The sequence below is a fragment of the Mirounga angustirostris genome, unplaced genomic scaffold (genome assembly GCF_029215605.1).
Source record: "Mirounga angustirostris isolate CCGP_5_RB_7025 unplaced genomic scaffold, mMirAng1.0.hap1 SCAF_22, whole genome shotgun sequence".
NCBI lineage: Eukaryota > Metazoa > Chordata > Mammalia > Carnivora > Phocidae > Mirounga > Mirounga angustirostris.
This window is the reverse complement of record NW_026991730.1, coordinates 563,906-569,905: the sequence shown is the minus strand read 5'-3', so window position 1 is coordinate 569,905 and position 6,000 is coordinate 563,906. Positions and strand designations below refer to the sequence as shown.

At 33.0% G+C, this 6,000-nt stretch overlaps 1 protein-coding gene across 6 annotated transcripts in view; it reads left to right on the top strand.

The window, feature by feature from the left end:
* The first annotated feature begins 347 nt into the window (after positions 1–347).
* Positions 348–6,000, top strand: part of LOC135363124 (mitotic spindle assembly checkpoint protein MAD2A) — a 31,896-nt gene continuing 26,243 nt past the window's right edge. For 3 of the 6 annotated variants that reach the window (XR_010408819.1, XR_010408818.1, XM_064583812.1), the window contains exon 1: positions 348–399. The gene's annotated coding sequence lies outside the window, so the exon portion shown is untranslated. The remainder of the gene's footprint in view (positions 400–6,000) is intronic. The other 3 variants (XR_010408817.1, XM_064583813.1, XM_064583811.1) reach the window with 2 other exon arrangements.

Sequence of the window (6,000 nt, the reverse complement as noted above, 5' to 3'; positions counted from 1 at the left end):
TCCTTACAGAATTCTTCTTAAATTGTCCAGATATTCCACCTCTAAAATATTTCTCTAGAACATGCGAGGATGACACCTTTTACTTGCACATGTGCCTGTGAACTCTGCTTCTGGTAGATTGGTTGGACATTGTTGCTTCCTTAGACAATGCCATGACCTTCCACCTCTATGCTACAAGTAGTAAAGTTTTTTCATGTGTTCCAAGTGGACTTTTACCATATAAGAATCTGTTGAAACTCCGAAGAGGGTTTTTATTCTGTGCCTTCAGCAGGTTTAAGTGGAAAATGAATGGTGTTCAAAAGTCTGGGGCACCTTTTCCCAATAAAAATCATGTCTTTTCCTCACAGGATTGATCTGGCAGAAGCTGGCATGGAGAATGAGAGCTCACATTCCACACAGGCAAGTCAGTCATCCAAGCTACATTTGTCTATTCCATGTGTACCTGAGAGGGGGGGGCAAGCAGGGAACACTACTGTCCCCAACTCAGGGTACCTTATCCTTCCTGTAAACATACTTTTAACTAATGGTTTCCAAAGTGGAATATGTGCACAAAATAGTCCCTTGGGGGTATAAGAAGAACTGTTAGAATGTCTACTTATATTGATTTTTTAATCTAAGAAAATACACTAAACTGTACTAAAATGTAACAAATAGATTGACACCAGCACCCTATCAGAAAGTTACAGGTCACTGTTGGTAGATTGAGGAAATGAAGGTCAACTGTTTCAAATTTACTCACCCTTTCTCTATGTAGGCAACACTCGGTACTGTGCTATCTAAGAAGAATTTCAGAAAAATTAACACTCAATATGTTCTTAAAAAGGAAAAGTGACTTTTTTAAATGAATGAGCAAATGTTTTTCAAAAGACAGTCATGCTGCTGAGACAGCATGTTTGTATCGATTATTTTTTTAAAAAAAACTTCATCTGTACAATTGAAAACCTTGGAAACAAATTTTTCTAATCCATTTGTAATTTTTCTAAATTACAAATTAGTTCCAAAGGCAATTAAAAGATGGGAACAATTAATTCCAAACTAATAGAAAGATGTGTTTTCATATTTTTAAGAAATGGGCGAAAACTGCTTAAATCTTTGGTTTTAGATCCATTTGTTAAAACTATAAAAATACAGATAAATATAAATAAATAAGTCATTAATGGACTTCTTCCATTTGTATCCTCCTAAAAACAAAAACTTCAAAAACAAACCAAAAGACTCCCAAGTATTAAAATAAACTGAACTCAGTATCAGACTTTTAAATCATTTACAAATAATTAAACCAAATTTTTTTTAAAAATGAGGCATATTAACCACATAAATTTTAATAGAGTTATTAATACATTTAGTGAACATAAAAATAAATTATTTTCTAGTGATATAACAAGAATCATTTTTAAAGATTTTATTTATTTATTCTAGAGAGAAAGAGAGCGAGCCTGAGTGGGGGGGAGGAACAGAGTGGGAGAGCCTGGAGAGGGAGAGAGAATCTGGAGCAGACTCAGAGCTGAGCTGAGCTCAGAGCCAGAGGTGGGGGCTCAATCTCACAACCCTGAGATCATGACCTGAACTGAAACCAAGAGTCAGACGCTTAGCCTACTGGGCCACCCAGGTGCTCCAACAAGTATCATTTTTAAAAGAAACATTCATCTCGGGCGCCTGGGTGGCTCAGTTGGTTGGGCGACTGCCTTCGGCTCAGGCCATGATCCTGGAGTCCCTGGATCGAGCCCCGCATCGGGCTCCCTGCTCGGCAGGGAGTCTGCTTCTCCCTCTGACCCTCCCCCCTCTCATGTGCTCTCTCTCATTCTCTCTCTCTCAAATAAATAAATTAAAAAAAAAAAAAACGAAAGAAACATTCATCTCATCTTTCTTTAATTTCTAACTTGTGTATGTTTTAAATATATACATATTTATTATGTTTAAATATAACATATATAAAATATAACATTTGAAATACCTATATATTTTAAATATATATAAATATATAGTATATACTACATGTACCTAATAGTCTGGAAAAGTTTATAATTTAGAGATAAATAAACCTATATTGGTGTATATTCATCATTTTTTCTATTCCTAATGGGATACACTATTTTAAACAAGATCTTTGAGAAAGAAAAGAGGAAGGTGTATACACATTTCCAGGGTCCTTCAAATAACCTTCCGTCAAGGTCCAGGGGGACCTGAGGCATTAAGTAATGGCCTGCCCTTCCCACACTCCTGATCTTTTTCCTCAGGCAGGCAGCCATCTGAGAGCAGCACAGAACTTTTTAAGTCCCTAAGACGCTTAACAGTGTTACAGTAGTATATTCGGCTGCCTTTAGGAGTTAAATATTATAATTTCTTATTAATTCAATGGAAACTAAAGATAACTCAAATTTAATAAGAATCTTAATGTAAAATTCCAAACCCAAAAAGGAACCCATCTCATCAATAACTCTTAATTATACAAACTCATAACCACACCTCACTTTTAAGAATATCCAAATTCTGTGAATACATTTTGAATATCTGAATGCTACGGCCTGCTGTTTCTCAGACAAGGGTCTGCAAGAATATTCTTGGAGATAAACGAATTAATGAAACTTCATTTCAAGTCTCCTTTTGATATGAATGTAACACGGGCTTAAAAAGGTATATTCTGGATCATCCAAAAGACAGCCTTACAACAGATAATTGCCATCTATTTCAGTGTGAAAAGTTAGCATCTTTATTTACAACTATACCGAAACTAAGCAATAATAAAAAGATACCATTTATTTTTTAATCCACTTGATCTCCAACACTAAACCAAAAACTCTAGGGTTCAGTAAGACGTTTTGTTGTCAGTTGATGTTAAACAGACTATGTACATTACTCAAGAATAAAAAACACTGTCATAATCAATTTTGAAGTGGGAAATCCCAGCAGAAATAATAGAATTAACGTGCATGACTGATCTGTAACCTGATAAATATGGCTTGACTACTATATTGTTTGAATGAGCTATAAACACAAGGCAGCTTATAAGAGAACAGTTCCAGTTGACAGAACCAAGTTTATCTAAATAGAAAAATATAAATTTAAAGTAAAGTGATTTTCCATGTTTTCACATGAGTGTTTTATAAGTTGGTATTCACAAATATTTGAGAAAGACCCAAATTTATGGTTTATTTTATTTTGTCTGTAGAACTCCTCAAAAAATATCTTTCTATTCACTCAGATACAATTTTGGTCTAATTATTAGTTGACAGATTTAGCAGAACTAATTCACCTTTACTTACATATGGGCAATAATAAAAATAATCCTATATACAGAATATTCAGAAACAACAAACAAAAAATGTATGATAGGCATAGAATGTTTGATGAGATTTAATATATAATTATAAAATCATTTAAGAAATTCAATCTATTTTTATTAATTTAATAGCAACCATGGCTTTTTCATTCTTCATAGAGGCTTTGTGTTGATAGTTTCTGTACCTGAAACTGTTCTAAGTTGTTTTGAGCTTCAATTACATTTCAAAATACACCGTGCTGTCAAATCCAACTGATTGCAGAACCCATTCTTCATATATATGTTACACACACACACACACACATTCCATCAGTCTGGGGATTAACTATGCATAAGACTATCACCTGCCTTTAAAATTATACCTTTGACACCTAATCCTGGTTGAGCCATGAAAAGACTTCTAAGTGATTATATGCCATTATCATAAGAGAATTATAATATCAAAACAAAATCATAACAAAACACAGTAATACTTTCTGATAAGAAACAGCCCATATTTTTCATTATAAGAACTTATGGAATTATTACTATGTTCTCAATAATATTTGGTTCTCAATAATATTTTCTCAATTTTTACTAAAGAAAAGATTATAATATCCTATATATCAACTGGATCATTAAAAATTATAAATTACACCAGTATGGGGTTATATTTGTTCACTCTATTAAGCCATTGCTTATTAATACAATGTCATGATTCAAATGTGTTGTGCTATCTTTTTGAACATGTGGACCAACAATCAAAGAAAGTCCTTAGCGGGAAAGTATGTGAGGAAAATAGGTCTTTATGACAACATCCTTTTTTTAAAAAGAAAAAAGCAAATTCTGCAAACTGACATAATTAATAATTAATTTATTACCTATGTGCACAGTAATTTTTTCAAAATTTAGTAAATGCACCTTATTAAAATTATCATAAACTATCCCTCTGCTTTAACAGATTTAGAACAAACTGCTTTATGTCAAGATGTTGGCCTCAAGAATAAAATAACACCTAGTGATCTGAAGGAAAACTTTCTTAAGTCTGTAAGAATAATGATTCAACTACCTAAAATGTTTCCTTTTTCCATGTAAAAAACAATATGTAAATTAAGTGTAAATATAGTGAGCATCCATATACTAAATGTTTATAATATATGAATTCTGTAGTATATTATGATCAATCTTTCATTCTGATGTATTTCACATATACAGATACCTTAGAAGCCACTAAATACATTTTCCCTTAATTTTACTTTGAACTGAAGCACAAATTGAAACATATGCACTGAATTTTTAAAAGGTATTATTTCACGTGTAAATAGCGCCATCTTCTGGCGCAGTTGAAACAATTTGTGTATTAACATAAAATGCATTATGGATTGTAACTGCCGTTTTCTTGACAAGTTATATGTACAGTTTATTGAATAAAAACCCTTAATCTTGGGGCACCTGGGTAGCTTAGTCAGTTAGGGGTCCAACACTTGGTTTTGGCTCAGATCATGATCTTAGGATCCTGGGACTGAGCCCCGTGTGGGGCTCCTCGCTCAGCATAGAGTCTGCTTGAGATTCTCTGTCCCTCTCCCTCTTCCCTTCCCACTCATGCTCCTCTCTCTCTCTCTAAAATAAATAAATAAATCTTAAAAAAAAAAAAAAAAAAAAAACCTTAATCTAAAATCAGTTGATTTTTTTAAAAATAGCCTTTAAAAACAATAGCATTAATTAGCATGTCTTCAAATTGATAAAATTTAACAAGAGACTAAGTCAGAAACTCTAGATTCTACTATTAAATCTTCTAACTAGATATTGAATCTTAGACTAACCATGTATCCACTCAGGACCTCAGTTTCCTCAACTATAAGATTGTTCTACTAAGTCATTAATTAAGTTACTTTCAGTCTAAAATTCCATTTGATTCTAGCTTTAGAAATTTTCATTTCTGGTTTTAGCATCCTAATATTGAATTTAAGCCTGTTTATGACACACTTTTTCATAGTTATCTCTTTTGGTGATATGGGTTTGTTTGGTTATGCTCTCTGCTTGAATTTTCTTCAGAAATAAATCTTAATTTATATTTATACTTCTCACTGTCCAAATAGCTTTCCCCCAAATATTAGAAGGACTTCACTGAATTATAAATAAATCTAAACTCAAGTAACTGAAAACAAGTTTTTAAAAAACATTCTATAAAGATAAGATGGTTTAGATAAGATAGGTCAATGTCGAATGGAGCAATTAAAATTAATAGGAAAGACATCTCTCCAAAGCTTCTGGAAACTTAAGTGTTTATGTGGTAAATAAGAAATAAAATAGGCTGAGTTTGGGCAGTTCTTCCTAACATACCCATAGACTTCACCAACACTAGCCTGTAGTGCAGGCTTGCCACCTTGGATTTATCTGTACTACCAGTACATTCTTCTCCCTTTTAAGTCATCGATTCAATTCTTGCCTCCAAATAGCTTGCTCTCATATATATACATATGTATATGTATACCTTCTTTTTTTTTTTTTTTAGTTTTTGATGTAGTGTTCCATGATTCATTATTCCAACTCTTTGGCATCCATCTAGTCCAGGTTCTCAACCTCCTAGGCCCTCCTGGGCCTGCAATACTAAAATATCCATTATGGTCTAATGCTTTTCTAAAAGTAATGTAAGGATCATTTGGGATGCTGGTTAAAACATGTCATCTCCTAGACCCCATAAAGTAGACCAGCACTGTCCAACAGAAATCTCACATGAG